Here is a 21,990-nt window from a genome sequence, read left to right as displayed (position 1 = left end):
TTATAAAATATTTGAGGGACAACCTATCAAAACCTACAAAATACTTATATAGATTCATTATAAAATGTTCCTTAAAGAAATCAGGAACAATTTATATTGTTGGAATAATATTCAATGTCCATGGTTTGACTGTGTCAATATAATAAAATGACAATATGGGAAAAATTAGCTTAGTTTTAATGTTGTACCAATCAAATTATCAAAAAATTACTTTATTGATAAAATACAGTGATCAATAAACTAGAAAACATATTCTCCAATTAATGAAAAAAGCCATTGGAAAAACTGGAAAACAGCAGAAAATAGGCTTAGAATAACACCTTATAACATTTTGATTACATTTTAAAGAGATATGTAAACTTAATATTAAAGACCATACTATTGAAAAAAATGTGAAGAAAAGCAGATCATATGTCTTTCACAGCTGTGGGTAACTCTTAACTAAACAAGGAGTAAAGCCAATTTATAACTGATAAAATAGAGAATTTGGATTACATGAAACTTTAAAACTTCTACACAAACAAAATTAATAAGAATAAGAAGGAAAATGGTCAAATGGGAGAAAAACAATTTGCACAAATTTCTTTGAAAAGAGTTTGATTCCCAATATACATAAATAATTAATGTTACATACATTCATTGTTTTGATCATACATACATACACATACATGTGCCTCTGCTGTTACATATATGTCCCTACTTTAAAAAATGCATACACATATCTACTGGGATACAAATATCTACTATTTCCTTGTTAACTCAAATTTATTTCTGTACTCAACTATATGTATATTCTTCCCTCTTTTTTTGTTTGCTTATTTTGCTTTTTGTAAATAATATTTTATTTTTTTCCAATTATATGTAAAGGTAGTTTTCATCATAGACTCCATATTCTTTCTCTGAATATCAATGGCATTTTCCATCATGAGTTTTTTGGAATTGTTTTGGATCATTGTATTGTTGGGAAGGACTAAGTCAATCATAGTTGATCATCACACATTGCTTTTTTAAACTTTGTACAATGTTTTCCTGATTCTGTTTACTTCATTCAGTCTCATTTCATATAAGTCTTTCCAGGTTTTTCTGAAATCTGCCTGCTCGTCATTTCTTATAACACAATAGTATTCCATTATATTCATATACCACAGCTTGTTCAGTCATTCCCCAATTAATGGTCATTCCCTTAATTTCTAATTTTTGGCCATCACAAAACAGATGCTAGAAATATTTTTGTACATGTATGATATTGTTGAGATACAGATATACTAGTGGTATTATTGGATGAAAGGGTGTGGACTGTTTGAGTGCCTTTTAGGCATAATTCCAAACTGTTCTTCAAAAAGATTTGATCAGTTCACAACTCTACCAACAATGCATTAGTCTCCCAATTTTCCCACATCTTCTTCAAGATTTATCATTTTTCTTTTCTGTCATATTAGCCAATCTTATAGGTGTGAAGTGGTACCTCATAATTGTATTAATTTGCATTTCTCTACTGTTTGATTCTGTATATATATATATATTATACCTAGGATATACTGTGACATATTTAACATGTATAGAACTGTTTGCCATCTGGGGGAGGGGATGGAGGGAGGGAGGAGAAAAGTTGGAACAGAAGTGAGTGCAAGTATCCCTTGTTGTAAAAATGTTGTAAAAAAAAAAAATTTACCCAGGCATAGGTTCTGTCAATAAAAAGTTATAATTATTTAAAAAATTTAAAAAATTTTAAAAATAAAAATTTAAAAATTTGCATTTCTCTAATCAATAGTGAATTTTTTCATGTGATTATAGATAACTTTAATTTTTTTATCTGAAAACTTCTTGTTCATATCCTTTGACCATTTATCAATTGGGGAATGACTTGGATTTTTATAAATTTGACTCAGTTCTGTATTTGAGAAATGAGGTCTGTAAGGACCATTTACTGTGAAAACTGTTTCCCATCATTCTGAGTTCCTTCTAATCTTGTTCATGTTGGCTCTATTGTTCAAAAGTTTAAAAAAAAAGTTAAAAAGAGCTTTTAATTTTCAAAATACATACAAAGATAGTTTTCAACATTCACCCTTGCAAAACTCTTATGTTCCAAAGTTTTTCTCCCTCCCCTGCTTACACTTATCCCCTACACACCAAGTAATCCAATATATGTTAAACATATGCAATTCTTCTATATATATTTCTACATTTATCATGCTGCACAAAAGCAAGCAAAGAACAACAAAAAACATGAAAATACTATGTTGTGATTCATATTCAGTCCCCACATGCCTCTTTCTTAATGGAGTTGCCTTTCTCCATCACAAGTCTATTGGAATTGGCCTGAATCACCTCATTGTTGAAAAGGGCAATGTCCTGATCAGAGTTGATCATCACATAATTTTGTTGCCATTGTGTACAATGTTCTCTTGATTCTACTTACTTCATTTATCATCATTTTATGTAAATTTCTCCAGGCCTTTCCAAAATCACCCTGCTAACAGTTTTTCATAGAACAATAGCATTCCATAACATACATATACCATAATCTATCTAGCCATTCCTCAACTGATAAACATCCACTGAGTGTTTAGAAATTTTTTAATTTGATGTAATCAAAACTATCCATTTTATATTTTATAATGTTCTCTGGTCATAAATTCTTTCCTTCTCCAAAGGGAATTCTTCCCTTCTCCTTCCTCTCCTAATTTGGTGTGGTATCATTTTTTACATTTAAATCATGTACTCATTTTGACCTTGACTTGGTATATGATGTGAAATGTTGGCCCATGCCTTGTTTCTGCCATGTTATTTTCCAGTTTTCCCAGCTTTTTCTCAAATCCCAGAGTTTTCCCAAGCTCTTATCCCAGAAGCTTACTACCATCATTTACTACTGTGTCTAGTATACGTAATCTATTCCATTGATCTCTACTCTATTTCTTAGCCAATACTAACTAGTTTTAATAATCGTTGATTTATAATGTAGCTTTAGATCTTCTTTTGCATTTTTAAACATTCTTGTACTTTTATTAAATTATTAAATTCTTGACCTTGATATTCTTGATCTTTTATTTTTCCAGATGAATTTTGTTATGATTTTTTCCTGGCTATGTAAGATAATTTTTGATAGTTTGATTGGGAAGGCATTGAATAAGTAAATTAATTTAGATAGAATTGTCATTTTTATTATGTTGGCTCAGCCTACTTATGAGCAATTAATATTTTTTAAATTGTTTAGATCTCACTTTATTTTTGTGAAAGGTGTTTTATAATTGTATTCATATGGTTGTTAGATGTGTCTTGACACGTAAACTTTCAAATATTTTATATCATCTACAGTTATTTTAAATGGGATTGCTCTTTCTATCGTCTTCTTCAACTTTCTTGATAATATATAGAAATGTTGATAATTTATGTGGTTTTGTTTTACATGTTACAATTTTGCTAAAGTTGTTATTTCAAATAGTGTTTTAGTTTATTCTCTAGAATTCCCTATCATCATATCATCTTCTTTTGACCAGTTAAAAGTGAGATTCAAGTGGTCCCACTCTCTCACCTTTACTTTATTTGTTTAATCTTCTATTTTTGTAGTTACTTATATGAGATTTTTTTCCCTTTTCTTTCTTTTCCTTTCTTTTTTTTTTTTTTTTAAGTAACCAAAGCATAACAAAATCACTTTTAGACTCTCTTGTTTGACCTAATGATATTTGGGTTTTCCCAAATCTCCCTGAACTCTCCTAAAATTCTCCTCCACGAAGTTTTAAAATAAACATCTCAACAGAAATTCTATATCAGAAGAACCAACAAATCCTCTCCAGCAGTTGTCATTTTCCTTTTTGTCATATTTGCTAATCTAAAGGATGTGAGGTGGCAGCTCAGAGTTGTTTTAATTTGCATTTCTGTAATCAATAGTGATGTAGAGCATTTTTTTTTCATATGATTAGTACTATTAAGAACTATATTAGTTCAGGATCTCAGAGGAATCTTAGGCTGGAGATCTGAAAACTTTTAGTGCTAAAGTAGTCTGATCCAGGACAAGGTCTGAACACTATTTTTCTGTCATGAGTTCTGCAAGCTTCTGACCTGGGTCTGAATCTGAGTACCAAATCTGTGGTCTTGCCCTATTTGAAATTTCAGGAGACTATTTTAGGACACACACTATCACCTAGCTGGGAAGCTCTGTTCATTCCTATCAAAAAAACTGCAGGCTTCCATTCGGCCTAGGATTCTTATTCTGGTTATCCCACTTTAGGTTTTATACTGTACTGAAAGTTGGAATTGAGATCCTGCTTTCCTTTTGGGGTCAGAGCCACACAGCTTCTTTTTGTTTCTGAACTTGCTCCATGTTCAGTGTACAGTCTATGTCCTTGTTCCTCACCTGGAATGCTACCTCTAGATGTAGGACTTTTTCTCAGTCAGCCCTGGATCTATGTTCTGGAATTGGGTAGTCCCTGAAAGAGAGGCCTATTGGAATCTATTTTTGAATACTGAACATAAAGGTAGGTCTTTCTTTGCTAGATTTAGAACCTCTTCTTTCCTTGGTGCACAGTCTCCCTCTGCACTGGAATGCTCTATGTAGGCATTTCTGGCTACACACCATATTCACTAAACATGGTCTTTCTCTTTTTCTTTATACTAGCCTAAGTTGGAAAAATGACTCATTGTGATTTTTTTGTTCTTGGATTTTCTAATCATTTCAATTTGGTGCATTGAAATGCACCAAATCTATTTGGAGAGCTGTTTGTGAGATAAAGCTTGGCTGCACTTCTATTCTACCATTCTCCTTCCACTTTATTTTTACATTATACTGTCTCTGTGTGTATGTCTATTCAATCCTTCTATCTACTACTCAGATGAGTGTGGTCCATGAATTGTCCACTTCCCCATTCCTGCTTCCACATTTATGTATTTTTCTTCTAATATACACCAATTGTGAGGAATAATAAGTCTCTTCTTAATTTTTACTTTAATATGTTCCTTTTTCTTTATTCTATTAAACCAAACAAAACAGTACAAAATTCCACACCAGTCCTGAAATAGACTTTCTTTGTTCTTTCTTTGGCTCTTAGGTTTTCAAGGGCCAATTATTTCTTTGTCTTCTTTTAGTATGTAAACAGTTTATCATTTATTCTTTTCACAATGCTTAAAGAAGTTCTCTCTCTAGGTTTTTCTTGAATTTTGATTCTGTGTTGAAAAGAACCCAGTTCTGGTTCTCCAATAGGAATGCTTAATGTATTTTATTCTTTTATTCTATGATCCAACTTCTCCCCCACAGAACTATACTTATATAGGATCTGTTATTATTGGTTATAAAACTTTTTCTTTTGCCCTTTGGTATATAATAATCCAAGATTTGCTTTCTTTTAAAGTAGATGCAGCTAAATCTTCTGTGATCCTAACTAAGGTTCTTTAATATATCATCTTTTTATTTCTGACTGCTTGTCCTATACCTTTTGAAGTTAATCTGAAAACTGTGATTTTGGCTATGATATTTTGCAGTATGTTTGATTTGGGGTTTTTTAAGGAGATAATTGGTAGATTCTTTCTTTCATCTCAAAATCTATTTCTAGGCAGCTTTAATAAATCAACAATTTCTTAAGATATGGTGCTCATGTTTTTCATTGGATTTTCCAGTGGTCCAGTGATTCTTAGATTTTCTCTTTTTCTTATTTTCCAGATCAATCATTTTTGATTATTGATAACCTCACTTTTTATAACTTTTCAATCCTTTGACTTTGTTTTAGCATTTCTTATTGCTTCATTGAATCATTTAACATTTTTATTTTTTCTATTCTTTTTTAGTTTGTTGACTACTTAAGTAAGCTTCCCCATTTTTCTTAAAAATTGTTCCATATACGTTTTGGTCATGTATACTTATTGTGTATCTAATTTATATTTTAATATATTTAACATCTACTGGTCATCCTGCCATCTAGGGGAGGGGGTGGGGGGGTAAGAGGTGAAAAATTGGAACAAGAGGTTTGGCAATTGTTAATGCTGTAAAGTTACCCATGCATATATCCTGTAAATAAAAGGCTATTAAATAAAAAAAAAATTGTTCCATATGTCCTGTCATTTAAAAAAATATATGTTTTAGTTCTTTATTTATTTTACATGTTCTTGGAGAACTTTTGGCCAATCTAGATGGATTTCTTCCCTTGAACTCTGTGATTTAAGAGTTATTTTCTCTGTCTTATGACTTATCTATGTTTCATCAAAGTATTGCTTTATTACAACAGAGTTTCCCCCCTTTGTTTGCTCATACTTATAGTGAATTAATGTTTTGGGTTTGTTTTGGGGTTTTGTTTTTTTTTTGCCTAGGGCCAGGTTCTGCCTCCTCTTGCAATGTTAGATGAACTGACTAGGCCCAACTAGTAGAAGAATGTCCAGAGATTGCTACTCTCTGGTCTCTAAGTAGAAGAATGCCTGGAGCCAGACTCTGACTTTTTCCACAGTGATGTTCTGATATTAATATCCTGGCCTAGGAACAGGAACTGGTTGCACACTCACTCTGACTTCTGAGGCTTCCCCAACTAGTCATGCTGACTTTGTCAATTTCTTTAGGTAGTTCACCTACTGGAGATATATGGCTTCAGGACTCAAATCAATTGATAGCTTGACCCACATGAGCCGGCTTCAACCTGGTCCTCTATGGAGTCCCAGAACCTAGTAATGCTAGTATCCATAGTTTCCTTGTTTAATTACCAACCCAGAGGTGTGAAGTTTCAAGCTCTGGTCTGAACCTTAGCAACTGGAGTAGTTCCACCAGAATTGAGGCTGGCTTGAAGCTAATCTCTTGGGGAATCCCCAAATACCAGGCCATCACAATTGGCCAGTTTCTTTGAGCTGTATCCACTCAGAGGCCTCCTGGAGATGTTTTATTTTAGGCTTATTTCTTTGTGCTGTTCTTTATAGGTTGAATGATCTCAGAGGGGCTTTTCTTTGGTTTTCAAATTCCATTTGGAATTTGTTATTTATTAACAGATGTTTCTAAAAGTTGTTAGGTCCAGCTTAAATTCCTTTGAGTAACCATTTTAGCTAGGAGTCTAATTTTTGCATATTTCAAAGCACTTTCATATATACTTTCTCATTTGATTTTTATAGTAGACAGTGTAGCTGTTAATATCCCTGTTTCACAGAGGAAAAAAATGAGAGTTTAAGTGACTTGACCAGAGCCATACAGCTAGTTGGTGGCCAAGTGTAATCTAGACTGGGATATATCTTCTACGTGCAAGATTCTTTTTGCTCCATCAGGTTGCTTTTTAGTATTATATTCTATCATCATATGCATTTAAACCTTTTTTTTTCTATAAATAGAATGATCTTGGGCTTTGTTCTCTCAAATTGTCATATCTATACTGTTTTTAAAAGTGCCCAAAGGCAATAAAAATTGAGGTCCAATTTGGTCTCAGACATTGAGTTACTGTGTATTCCTGGGTAAATCACTTAACTTCAGTTTGCCTTAGTTTCTTTATTTGTAAATGAGGCTAACAATAGCACCTATGTCCCAAGGTTGTTGTGAGGATCAGTTGATATATAATAATTGTAAAGTATGTAACATAGTCTCTGACATATAGTTATATGTCCATTATTTTTAAAGGGGATTAACACCTTCATGGATGATCTCTTGACGTTCTCATGAATTTAATTTGTGAGGCACATTTGCACGAAGCTGTCAGACTCATTCTTCCTTTCTGAGTTCTCTAAATCAGTGGCATGACATAAGTCAAGATGATTGGCAATGCTTCAGGATATACTGTTTAGGGAGAACTAGAACCGCTAGAATGAGGGTATTCTAAGCCCTTTTCAGAGCTGCTCATCTACCTTTGGTATGCACTTGTCACCCAATTCTTATTTGTGGCTCCAAGAAGCTGTAGCATATGCAGCAGCCACATCCGGGAAAACCTTTTTGGCAGAGGGTCTAAACCAGTTGAAGGTAACTGACAGTCCTCAAACTCATGGGTTAGTTAGAGGGATGTCTATCCCAAGCATGTGAAGACTTCCCCTAGCAGAATGTGTAGATGCAAACAGTTTGTTTCAGTGGCTATGAAAGCAGTTAGCACATAGTAATCACTATATAAATGATGGCTATTATTACTTTCTCCTTTCATCTACTCTGGGGACTTCAAATATTATTTTTCTGTATTTGCACACACTATATTAATTTCACTATCATTTTCTGTAAGTATTTTGGAAGCACTTGCAGTGAATAGAACTCTATAATAGAATGGTGGGGAAATGGAAATGGAGATACTAAGTTAAAAAAGAATGCTACCTTTGCTTTCATGGTGCTTAGTGGCACACTAATAGGTGCAATGCCATTAATCTGCATTATTAATATTTTCTCCATCACTTTCTTAAGTCTAGAAATCAACCAAACAATAAATCAAAACCTGATTTTTAGCATTTCATGATCTCCAAGATTTAAATACTCACAGAAAATTTAACAATTGGCTCTCCTGAGGTGATATGAGTCAACTCCAACATATTCCTGGATATGGAAATATATTCTTCACTTAGAACCTATAATTTAGTATGGACGTAGGGCACATACAAATAACTATAATATAGAAGAATACATGATATGATGAGTACATTAGAAAGATGCAAGTATTATGTGAAGTCTAAGGGAAAAGAAAGAGCAGTCCTTCCCTGGACATATCAGGACAGGCTTCATGGAAGAATTAATATTTGAATTAGGCTTTAAAATGTAAAAGGAGATGTCTAGATCTACAGTTTGTTTATAGCTGATCATATATGCTAATTTAATGCTTGGTTTCTTTGGGGATAATGAAGTCTGTACTTCAGGCATAACTGACTCAGAACTAAAGGCTTTGGTTCTTTGGGTATGACAAAGCAAACTCTTTACTAGCCACTAAGAAAGGAAAGCCAGAAACACCATGTATCTTTAAAAGGAAATGAACTGCCCTCAAAAGTCTCTTTCTGTCTGCAAATCATAGCGGTATTATTAAAATCTGTTCCTGTAGGGGTAGAAGAGAATTCCGGTGACCTTCTTACAAATGAAGAGAGTTGATGAACTGTTGCTAGCCCGTAATAGCTAGGAAGGGCACTAGATGATCCGAATTTAGGATTTGGTATTCCACACTGCTTTCTCCTCTCTGCCCTGCATCTACTTTGCATTTTCTTTCCTGAGTCCAGATGACTGAACAGTAATTCCAAGAGAGACACAGCCAGTTTTGGAGACAAGTCTGTGAGTTCAAGAGGTTGGAGATTCAGGGTCATTTAGTCATGTATGTTTGGCAGAACCAAATGAACTATAGATGGAATATGAACCCAGTAGTCATGAAAACTGCATATTCTGAGGTTTAAGTTCCCGCTCTCTAAACAATATAATTGGAGTTATCATTGCCATTTATTTAAGTTTCTTTTGGTGTCTTCTGAACATAACAGTAATTATGATATTGAATTATATTTCAAATCCTTTGATCAATTTCTGCTTGAGTCATCTGTATGTTAAGCATTTCTTTTGTGTGGAGGAAATAAGTATTTGTCCCCTATTTGATTTATATTATATGTTAGTATTTTTTTACTCCCCCTTTTGGCAAAACCCTAGACATGGTAAAAACCTAAACTTTAATGAATTTTTTTCTGGGCATTTGGAGTGGGAGTGTGAAGAGCCAAAAACTTTAGGGAAATGAATCTGACCCATATTTTAGGGTCAAGTTTCCCCAAGAATAAATCTGAACTAGATCACACATGTGGTTCTAGAACTCAGTAGTCTAATGTCTCTAGAGATCACCTCCTCATACCTAGCAGCAGTTGTAACATATTGGAAAAGGATAGTTGGGAATTCAATAGGAATGGTTCAAGAAAGTCACATAGGTAAGAAAATACACATGGGAACAAAGAGTAGTTCATTTTATCTAAAGAGTAGAGTATGTGGAAGGGTGTAATATGGAATAAGGCTGAAAAGATAAAAGTTATTTCAGATTGCACAGGCATTTTAATGACAAGCAAAGGAATATGAACTGTACATAAAGGATAATCAGTTGTCTGGAAAGTTTTAAGCAAGGAAGTGACATGATTTTACTTCTTTCATAATCCTGACCCTTTAGTTAAGCCTTTCAATAGTATACTATCCTGTATTAATGAGTTTGTGGCCCCTGCATTTTATTTCCAGTCTTTTTATAGTTGCTCAGTTGTTTCAGTCACATCTGACTCTTTGTGACGCCACTTTGGGGGTTTTCTTGGCAGAGGTACAGGAGTGGTTTTTTGCCATTTCCTTCTGTAGTTCATTTTACAGATGAAGAACTGAGGCAAAAAGAGTTAAGTGACTTACCAAGGTCACACAGCTAGTATTGACATTGCTAGATCCCAGCCCTGGGTTATTTCTACTGTCTACTTACTCTGCTCCTATTTGCATGTTGCTGGATGGAATTTAAAGGAATTGTGATCTTCAGATATGCATTTTGTATTATGTATTTTAATTAGCCTTTCACTGCTGCAAGGCAATCTCAATACTTCTTACAATTTGATTCTCTAGCACACCATAGTATCTGTAGGTGCTCTTTTAATTCCCATTTTCCTACCTCCAAAAAATATAGGCTTCCCAGATTAACAGAGGAGAAAGTAAATTGCTTAAATAGTCCCATTTCAAAAAAGAAATAGAACAAGCTATTAATTAACTCCCTAAAAAAAATCCCCAAGACCAGATGGATTTACATGTGAATTCTACCAAACATTCAAAGAACAATTAGCCCCAATGCTATATAAACTATTTGAAAAAATAGGGAATGAAGGAGTCCTACCAAATTCCTTTTATGACACAGATATGGTACTGATACCTAAACCAGTTAGGTTGAAAACAGAGAAAGAAAATTATAGACCAATCTCCCTAATGAATATTGATGCTAAAATCCATCTCCAAGATAATACACCATGATCAAGTAGGATTTATACCAGGAATGCAGGGCTGGTTCAATATTAGGAAAACTATCAGTATAATTGGTCATATTAATAACCAAATTAACAAAAACCATATGATCATCTTAATAGATGCTGAAAAAGCATTTGATAAAATCCAACATCCATTCCTATTAAAAAATACTTGAGAGTATAGGAATAAATGGACTTTTCCTTAAAATAATCAGTAGCATCTATTTAAAACCATCAGTAAGCATCATATGTAATGGGGACAAACTGCAACCATTCCCAATAAGATCAGGAGTGAAACAAGGTTGCCCACTATCACCATTACCATTCAATATTGTATTAGAAATGCTAGCTTTGGCAATAAGAGTTGAGAAAGAGATTAAAGGAAATAAAGTAGGCAACAAGGAAACCAAATTATCACTCTTTGCTGATGATATGATGGTATACTTAGAGAACCCCAGAGATTCTACTAAAAAGTTATTAGAAATAATCCACACCTTTAGCAAAGTTGCAGGATACAAAATAAACCCACATAAGTAATCAGCATTTTTATATATCACTAACAAAATCCAACAGCTAGAGTTTCAAAGAGAAATTCCATTTAAAGTAACTACTGATAGTATAAAATATTTAGGAATCTATCTGCCAAGGGAAAAAATCAGAAACTTTATGAGCAAAACTACAAAACACTTTCCACACAAATTAAGTCTGATCTAACCAACTGGAAAAATATTAAATGTTCTTGGATTGGGTGAGCAAATATAATAAAGATGACAATACCACCTAAACTAATCTATTTATTTAGCGCTATACCAATCAGAATCCCAAAAAACTATTTTAATGACCTAGAAAAAATAACAACAAAGTTCATATGGAAAAACAAAAGGTCAAGAATTTCAAGGGAATTAATGAAAAAAAATCAAATAAAGGTGGCCTAGCTGTACCAGATCTAAAATCGTATTATAAAGCAGTGGTTACCAAAACCATTTGGTATTGGCTAACAAATAGACTAGTTGATCAATGGAATAGGTTAGGTTCAAAGGACAAAACAGCCAATAACTTTAATAATCTAGTATTTGACAAACCCAAAGACCCCAGTTTTGGGGATAAGAACTCACTATTTGACAAAAATTGCTGGGAAAATTGGAAATTAGTATGGCAGAAACTAGGCCTTGACCCACACTTAACACTATACACCAAGATAAGGTCAAAATGGGTTCATGACCTAGGCATAAAGAATGAGATTATAAATAAATTGGAAGAGCATAGGATAGTTTACCTCTCAGACATGTGGAAGAGGAGGGAATTTATGACCAAAGAAGAACTAGAGATCATTATTGATTACATAATAGAAAATTTTGATTATATCAAATTGAAAAGTTTTTGTAGAAACAAAATTAATGCAGACAAGATTAGAAGGGAAGCAATAAACTGGGAAAACATTTTTACAGTTAAAGGTTCTGATAAAGGCCTCATTTCTAAAATATATAGAGAACTGACTCTAATTTATAAGAAATCAAGCCATTCTCCAATTGATAAATGGTCAAAAGATGTGAACAGACAATTCTCAGATGAAGAAATTGAAACTATTTCTAGCCATATGAAAAGATGTTCCAAGTCATTATTAATCAGAGAAATGCAAATTAAGACAACTCTGAGATACCACTAGACACCTGTCAGATTGGCTAGAATGACAGGGAAAGATAATGCAGAATGTTGGAGGGGATGTGGGAAAACAGGGACACTAATACACTGTTGGTGGAACTATGATTACATACAGCCATTCTGGAGAGCAATCTGGAACTATGCTCAAAAAGTTATCAAACTGTGCATACCCTTTGATCCAGCAGTGCTACTACTAGGCTTATAGCCCAAAGAGATACTAAAGAAGGGAAAGTGACCTGTATGTGCCAAAATGTTTGTGGCAGTCCTGTTTGTGGTGGCTAGAAACTGGAAAATGAATGGATGCCCATCAATTGGAGAATGGTTGGGTAAATTGTGGTATATGAATGTTATGGAATATTATTGTTCTGTAAGAAATGATCAGCAGGATGAATACAGAGAGGCTTGGAGAGACTTACATGAACTGATGCTAAGTGAAATAAGCAGAACCAGGAGGTCATTATATACTTCGACAATGATACTGTATGAGGATGTATTCTGATGGAAGTGGATTTCTTTGACAAAGAGATCTAACTCAGTTTCAATTGATCAATGATGGACAGAAGCAGCTACACCCAAAGAAAGAACACTGGGAAATGAATGTACTGTTTGCATTTTTGTTTTTCTTCCCGGGTTATTTTTACCTTCTGAAACCAATTCTTCCTGTGCAACAAGAAAACTGTTTGGTTCTGCACACATATATTGTATCTAGGATATACTATGCCATATTTAACATGTATAAGACTGTTTGCTATCAGGGGAGGAGGTGGAGGGAAGGAGGGGAAAAGTCAGAACAGAAGTGAGTCCAAGGGATAATGTTGTAAAAAATTACCCAGGGATGGGCTCTGTCAATAAAAAGTTATAATTATGAAAAAAACCCCATATATATATATATATATGTTTCACCCATATCAGATTGTTTGCTGTCTTAGGGGGGGAGGAATAGGGAAGAGAAGGAGAAAAATTGGAACACAAGGTTTTGCAAAAGTGAATGTTGAATATTTAATATGTATGGGACTATCTGCAACCTAAGGGAGGGGGTGGAGGGAAGAAAAGGAAAAATTGAAACAAGTTTTTACAAGCGTCAATGTTGAAAAATTACCCATGCATATGTTTTGTATATAAAAAGCTATAATAAAAAAAGTTAATGTCAAAAATTATTTTTGCATGTATTTCAAAATACCATTTATATATATAGTCAAGCAAATTATTTTTGCATGTATTTGAAAATACCATTAAAATATATATATACATATATATATATATATATATATATATATGTATAGTCAAGCAAAACATATTCCCCAAAATGATCTTGGCCACCAAGTCCCAATGTCTCAGCCTATAAATATGAATCCATTACTTTATCTCAGGAGATAGGTAGCATGCTTTATGATGGGTTCTCTGGAAACACAGGTGGTCATTGCACTGATCAGAATTCCCAAGTTTTTCAAAGTTGTCTTTGCAGTATTATTGTTATTGTATAAATTATTCTTCTATTTTGTTACCTTAAACCTGCATCAAATCCATACAAGTCTTCCTAGGTTTCTTCAAAATTATACCCTCCATTCCTTATAATATAATAATGTTCCATCACATTCACATAGTATATTTGTTCAGCTATTCTCCAATTGACTGGAACTCTCTCAATTTCTATTTCTTGGCCACCACAGAAAATACTGCTATAAATATTTTTACAGCTAGTTCTTCCTCTTTTAAAAAAATTTTTAATACTATTTCATTTTTCTAAATACAATCAAAGATAGTTTTCAATATTTACCCTTGCAAAATCGTGTGTTTCAAATTTTTTTCCTTCTTCTCCTCTCTTCTCTCCCCAAAAGAACAAGCAATCAGATAAAAGTTAAAAATGTGCAATTCTTCTAAACATATTTCATATTTGTCATGCTATGGAAGAAAAATCATATCAAAAGGGGGAAAAGATGAGAAAGGGAAAAAAGCAAGCATACAAACAGCAACAACAACAAAAAAGATGAAAGTATTATGCTTTCATTGTATTATGTATTATGTATTATGCTACAATCAGTCTCCTTAATTCTCCCTCTGGATGTGGATGGCATTTTCCATCATAAGTCCATTGGAATTGCCTTGAATTATCTTATTGTTGAAAAGAGCTACGTCCATACCTAGTTCTTTCAACCAATGCTCATATACCATGGACTCAGTGCTCTTCACCATTCTGGATATCCACCAGCTTATATTGAACTTGCAGTTCATTAGAACCCTCAAGGACTTTTTTGGAACTGTCTAACCATGCCTCCTTTAATCTTGTACTTGGGAGGTTGATTTTTTTTTTTTTTAATACCTAAGTATAACACTTTATGTTTGTCTCCATTGAATTTCTTCTTTTAAAATCAAACCCAATGTTCTAGGTGCCAAGATCCTATTGTATCCTGACTCCATCATCCACTGTTAACTCTCAGTTTTGTGTCATCTGAAAATTTGATGCACATGCCATAATAACTTTATCCCTAGTCATTAATTTAAAAAATGTTAACACAGAACCAAGCACAAGTCCCTAGGGCACTCCACTAGAGATCTACTATGTTGACAATGAATGACTGATAATTACTCTTTGAATTTGTCCATCTAATTAGTTCTGAATCCATCTGATTTTGTTATAATCTATTTCATATCTATTGATCCCTTCCATAAGAATAATATGATTTTTCCCCTTAAGGCAATTAGAGTTAAGTGACTTGCCTAGGGTCACACAGCTAGGAGGTATTAAGTGTCTAGGTTAGATTTGAACTCAGGTTCCCTTCTGACTTCAGAGCTGGTACTCTATTGACTGTGCCATCTAGCTGTCCCTTAATATCTTTTTTTTTTTTTAATCAAAAGCATCACTAAAATCTTGGCAAACTATATTTTCAACAGTGCCCTCCTCTATCCATTTAGTAATACTGTCAAAATTTTAAATAAGGTTAGGATAGCATGATTTATTTTTGATGAAACCATGCTGTCTCTTTATAATCACTACTTCCTTTTTTAGCTATTCACTTACTATCTTTTTAATGATCTTTTCTGTAATTTTCTTAGGAAATTTTCAGATGCAGTTTCTCTCCTGAATGATATTCTCATATCAGCGACTTGTTGGGCATTCCAAACTGGATGACCCATAGACACTCAAACCCATCATATCCAAATGATTAATTAACTAGTTACATTTTCCTGATTACAATTTCCCAGGTTCAGTCTGGTTTCATGGTTTAGGATGAAGTTAGGATGAAATAAGCTAATTGAATACCATGTAACACTTAACCAAAAGGAAATTCGATGAAAATGGAAAGGATTTTTGGCAAGTATGCAACATTGATCAACTAAGTTTAGCCCCACCTTGTCTCCATTAGAAGTGCTTTAAATTGGAAGATTGTGTTGACTCTCATGGCAAAGGGAAATCTGTCAATCAAGCTGCATGTGTTAGCCAATTCTTTCAACCAATCCTTATGTTATGGATTCAGTCAACTTAAGGGGCACCAATTTCTCAGGGGAATCACTTTCCTACGTAATAAATTTCACTAGTTCCCCATTATCTCTAGGATAAAATAGAACTTCTCAATTTGACATTTAAAGCCATTTGCAATCTAACTCCAACCTCTCTTTCTAGCCTTATTATACATTAGTATACTTCTTTTACCTTTTGGGGCATCCATACTGGCTATATTACTGTTTAGCAATTGGGAAAATGAATTCAAAGAATTCACGGTATAGTTGAAAGTAAACACAAACACATTTCAGTCACTTACAGAGAATTTTCAAACTTTATAGAGTAAGAGCTCTAATAGCCCATTTGCTCATCTTTAGCAGAAACATAGTGCCCCAGAAAAAATTTCCAGAAGATTCCACAAGTAGAGGAAGGACATTAAAGCCCCTGGGTGCTAGAGGCATGAGTTGCTTTGACCACATATTTTCTTTTTTTTTTTTTTTTTAACCTTTATTTTGGCATGTGATTGATGTGCTCTCTTTTGTTTTTTATTAAAGATTTTTATTTTCAAAATATATGCTTGGATAATTTTCAACATTCACTTTTGTAAAATCTTGTGTTCTAAAATTTTTCCCTCCTTTCCTCCTCCCTCTCCTAGATGGCAAGTAATCCAATATATGTTAAACATCTACAATTCTTCTGTACATCTTTCCACAATTATCCAACTACATATTTTCTTTTGTGTGTTGTTTTTATTTTTTTGCTGAGGCAGTTAGGGTTAAGTGACTTGCCCAGGGCCACACAGCTAAGACATGTTATCTGTCTGAGGTCAAATTTGAACTCAGGTCCTTCTGACTTCAGAGCTGGTACTCTATCTCCTGTATCACCTAGCTGCCCCCAACATATTTTCTTGACACATAGCCTCATTTGTTGTTTTTCCTTCATTTTTGAAGACATTATGGATGAAGACTTTCATATGAATTGGATTTAAGTAAGTTAACAAAGTCATCAGTTTCATTCTCTCTTCTAGAATCATGGAAATTTGTTTGATAAGATAAAATTCAAGACAACTAGCCTGGAATGCATTGGGTGACCTTGACATCTTTGCTATATCACCAAGCTCTAAGCACTTCACTTGCTTCAGCCACCTTCATAGTAGTTGGAACAAATTTTCATCCACCCATTCCATGGTAGGGGTGGGAAGAGAATTTTCACATGCTTCAGGTAGACATCCTCTTAGTTTACCAACTGGTTTGAGGCCTGTTGGTTACCTGCAGCCTGCTTTAGCCCATCTGCCATTTGATTTACTAGTTGCTGCACATGCTATAGATTTTTGGAGATACAGGTGACAGTTGGATGACAGATGGATACCAAAGGTGAATGAATAGCCTTGAAAAGTTTTCAGCAAACTCTTGGATATCCTATGCATACCCCCAGTGCCATATATGGGCTTATTCATTCCACTAACACTGAGTATATTTTTGGGAGGGTACACCCCAGCCTTAATGTAAAAAATATTTTGTAGATAAAAATCCATAATCTAACTACTTCCTGCCTTTCTAGTTTTTTACTCTTTACTTCCTTTTACAATCCAGTAACATTGAACCCTTTGCTTTTCCTCATATATGATACTGTATCTCTAGACATTTGCCATGACTAGAATTTTCTCCCTTTGGTCTCCTAGCTTCCTTTAAACTCAGCTAAAGTTGTTTGCTTGCTTTTTTCTTTCTTTCTCATTTTTTCCCCTTTTGGGGCTGGTTTTTTCTTGTACAGAATGATGGATGTGGAGGTATGTACAAAAGAGTTGCACATGTTTAACATATATTGAATTGCTCACTGTCTGGGATGGGGGAGAAAGAGAGGGAGAATAACTTGGAGCAGAGATTTGCAAGGGTGAGTGTTGAAGACTGTCTTTGCATGTATTTTGAAGGTTAAGAGCTACTATTAAAAATAATTTTAAAAGCTAAAATTCCATGTTATGTAAGAAGCCTTTCTTGGTCCCTTTTAAATGCACTATCTCCCTTTTAGGATATTCTCCACTATATTCTCTAAATATCTTGTTTGTACATAGTCATCTATACGTTATCTTTCCCATTAGATTGTGAACTTCTAAACAAGAACTCTCTGGGGAATTTTGCTTTTCTTTGTATTCTCAGAGCTTGGTACAGTGCCTGGCACATAGAAGGCACTTAATAAATTAATGTTTGTTGACTTGATTATGCTATCTTAGTTAAATACCTTTGCTAAGAGTTAATTGAGTCTGTTGACTAATTGTTAATGATAAGCATCCCAGTGGAGGTTCTTGAATTGTAGTTGTAATAATAGGTACCTGAATCTGTACTCCCAGCTACCTCTGGGATCCATTCTCAAGTATGAATGCGAGCTGGGGGATAATCTAGAGAGAATGTTCCATAAATAATACTCTAAACCTAATTATTTACAATTTGTTTAAAAAGCTGCATACACAAAAACGTCCTTTTTGTTTCCATTTTTCCTTTCGAATTAATTTTTTTTCTGTGAAGTAATTTTCAGGCATTTTCAATGTATTTTGATTCTCCTTTTTTCACTCATTTTGTATGTCAATATTTTTTTTTAAATTCCATTTTGTTGATATACCACAATTTATTCAAGTCATTCCCGAATCTTCAGACAAAAAGATGATTTCCAGGTTCTTTCCCTATTAGGAGCGATACTGGCATGAACACTTTATTTTTTTTGCACAGAGAAGACTTTTTCTCCTCTCTCATCTCTTGTCATCTTTAGGGTACCCTAATAATGGGTGATGTGTTATCATTTTTACAGCGCGCGCTGTCAGGAAAAGACACGATCAAGGCTAGCAAAGAGTTACAACCACTTCAAGAAGGCGAGAGGGAAGTCTGGAGGGCAGGAGGTGGCGTCTTTGCTCTGGTTCTCAAAACAGTTACAGCTTCCTTTAGGAGGTGGGGGAAGGGTGGATGCCTGCCCGCCTGCCCGCCTGCCCCTTGACACCTGCTCGGAGGCGGGCCGGGACCAGCGCTCGGGTTTGCGCTTGCGCAGAGGGACACTCCGCGAAGGTTTCCCCACCTGCTGGGCAGGGCCGGGGAGTGAACGCTTGCGCTCTGGGGCCCCTTTCACTGGGTGGCGGGGGAGGGGAAGTAGAGAGGAAGAGGGAAGTCTCCTGGGGGGGCGGGGCCTGGACGGGCCGACGGAGAAGAGGAAGTTCTCGCGGGAGTACATTGGAGGAGCGGAAGCGAGGCGGCTCTGGTGCTGCGGCTACCGGGCGGCGGCGGGCGCTGCTCTGCGGGGAGCGCCGGGATCTCGGCAGCCGCTCGCTACGAGTGGACGGGCCGGCGGGGCGGAGAGCGGGAGCGCGGCGCCGCTGTGAGTGCGGGGGGCTGGGCGGGGAGGTCGGGGCAGGCCCGGCTCTTTCCCCACCCCCCTCCTTTTTCTTCCCTTTCCTCGGGGAGGCGGCCCTGAGGGGGAGGCCGGGGCCGCCTCGGGCTGCGGGGCTGTGGCACCTCTGCTGCGGGTGTAGGGAGAGCAGGGACCTCCGTTCCTTCATTCCGCCTACGGGTAGGGAACGGCCGACCGCGGGGCAGCAGTCCCTGCTTGCACTGACTGACACATCCCTTGGAGCCGGTTCGTTTTCCGGGGCTCCATTCCGAACGATCCCCTCTTGGAGAACCACCCTCAGTCGAGTCCTTGGGGACTTCCCCTCCTCCCACGCCGGGACCCCCGGGAAAAGAGGCTGTGCAGCTCCCCTGCTGGGGGCTTTTGATTTCATTTTGTGTCTGTCTTGGGCTGGAGCGTTTGAAGACCAAGGCCAGGGAGAAGCAGAAATCCTTTACTGTGTTCTGATGACTACCAAGGCAGATGACTATTAATTCTGTCATAGTGCAGGAAGCAGGGGATTCAGAAGAGACTGCCGGGATGGTGGGACGCCAGTTCTCTGACAGCCTCGGGCTTACCCTCCTGTCAGTTGTTGTCTGGTGTCAGGAAGAACCCCCCCCCCTTCTCCCCCAAACTTCGAAGAAGCTTGCATTTGCTTAGGAAGAAAGTGTAGAGAAACCATTTGAAATGCATTTAGTTTTGTGGATTTATTTTTTACTAATGTCACTGAAAAAAAAAATGTGTAATTGAAGCAAAGACATGGGACGTGTAGAGAATAAAATCAATCACTAGAAATCTTGTTTGGAAAACTTTTACTATGAAACTGAATTTAAAACACTGTTTAGAAAGTAATTCTGGGTCTCTTCATATATGGTAGTAATATGAAATTCATTTTAAAGAAGAAACTTTGAAGTATGCATGCATTAGACCTTAGTTTCAGGTACTATTTAATCTTAAAAAGAATTGACCAAGTATGTTAGAAAAATAAATTTTAGATTTTGATATTTGTTTTTATGAGGACCATCTTTCTAAACATAGCCTGTACTGACTGATCCCTCCCATGTTTCATGTAAATAATTTTAGTTATCCTCCCATCTTTAACTCATTTTTATTCACTGCCCTGTGGATATCGGCATTTCCCCATTAACAAATCTCTTTTTTGTTTATTGTGCATCATCAATTTCCTGCTTGAGTTTTTTACTTCTCTTTAGAAAAAAGTCATATTTTAACTTTGCTGTTCCTATTCTTCCACTTACTCAGTGTAGCAGTAACTGTTCAGTTTGAGAAGGACCAAGCCAGATGCTATATACATTCCACTATATTCTTTCATTCAACCAGGAGGGTTGCCAGAGATGCATGTGAGACTCGGACTCCTCTCTGGGGATTTAGTGGACTCAAAGGATTGAATTCATCCCTAAGTAATTGACACTGCCGTAGGTCATAAGTGTAGTTCTCTCATGTCATTTGTATTGATTTTCTTCTAATCTCTTTCACTCTAGGATGGGCCTTTGTGTTTGCTGTACCCTGTAGGGGCCTTTCTCTTTGCCTGTGTGGGACACTATCATATTAAGGATTAGGTTATTCTGGGGTTTCTGGGAGTGATATGGATTTAGAATGATTTAGCTGTGAATTCTTAAAAATGAAGGCTGAAATAAGGTGCATGATGTTCTTATGGATCCACTTCAATTGTAAATTTATGTATTAGAACATAAAACCTTAGTGGAAAATAACTTCTTAGACTAATAGTGAATCAATTAAAGTGTGCATCTTTGTAGTTATAGTTACATATTTAGTATGAACAGGTCCTCTGTTCACATTATTTTCTTTGTCTAGTCCTTGAGAATTACCTAATCATAGAGAAGTGAAAATGTGTGTGTATGTATAAAATAATTGAGGAAGCTACTTCTGGAGGAAAAAAGCTTTCTCGTTGGGGCTATCGTGTTCAGATCTCAAGATCTTATGATTTGTATACAACAGTACAGGACGAAGCATTTGTGGTTAAGGTCCAAAAATTGTGTATTGTGATCCATTTGAAGCTTTAAGATTTCATTGTAATACATGTATTTTTGCTTAGTAATTGTAACTATATTTAAATTAATTTCAGATATAAAGTATCATAATTTTTCAGTTGCTTCCTCTGTCTTCGGGATTCTTTGTCCACTTATTCTCATTCACTTCTATGATTGTGGTTAGTGTGTACTCCATTCTTCTGGTAATACATGTATCTTGACTAACTACAAAAGGCCTACCTTCCTAGGAGACAGGTCCTGCTATTAAAAATGTATAGATTTCTCCTTCCTTTCATGAGAGAGGTTGGGGTGGGAGTGGTTATGGGCATGGTATATTGCATATGCTGTTGGATAGATGGATTTTTTGCCTTTTTTCCCCCTTAAAATAGATTTTTTTTTTTTTTTTTTTAAGAAAGTCCTCAGTGTAGGGGAAGAGTGGAAAAATACTTTTGGAAATGAATGTAATGTAAAAACAAAAAACAACAATAAAAAGGGATTTATTAAAAGTAATGTGAAAGCAGCCATTGCAACCTTCTTCCTCCCTTTACACTTTAGGTCTAATCCCATTACAAGTTAGGTTCTTTTCATTGCTTCTTTTCACTGTTCTTTATAAAAATCAAACTAATTAATCTATGAAAT

At 35.5% G+C, this 21,990-nt stretch overlaps 1 protein-coding gene across 2 annotated transcripts in view; it reads left to right on the top strand.

Annotated features, from left to right (window-relative positions):
* The first annotated feature begins 19,172 nt into the window (after window positions 1-19,172).
* The window catches only part of GRB2 (growth factor receptor bound protein 2), a 92,885-nt gene continuing 90,067 nt past the window's right edge, over window positions 19,173-21,990 (top strand). For both annotated transcript variants that reach the window (XM_031965787.1, XM_031965788.1), the window contains exon 1: window positions 19,173-19,333. The gene's annotated coding sequence lies outside the window, so the exon portion shown is untranslated. The remainder of the gene's footprint in view (window positions 19,334-21,990) is intronic.

This window comes from Sarcophilus harrisii, chromosome 4 (genome assembly GCF_902635505.1).
Source record: "Sarcophilus harrisii chromosome 4, mSarHar1.11, whole genome shotgun sequence".
NCBI classification, from domain to species: domain Eukaryota; kingdom Metazoa; phylum Chordata; class Mammalia; order Dasyuromorphia; family Dasyuridae; genus Sarcophilus; species Sarcophilus harrisii.
Note: the sequence above shows the minus strand (reverse complement) of the source record. Positions and strands in the feature narration are given on the sequence as shown.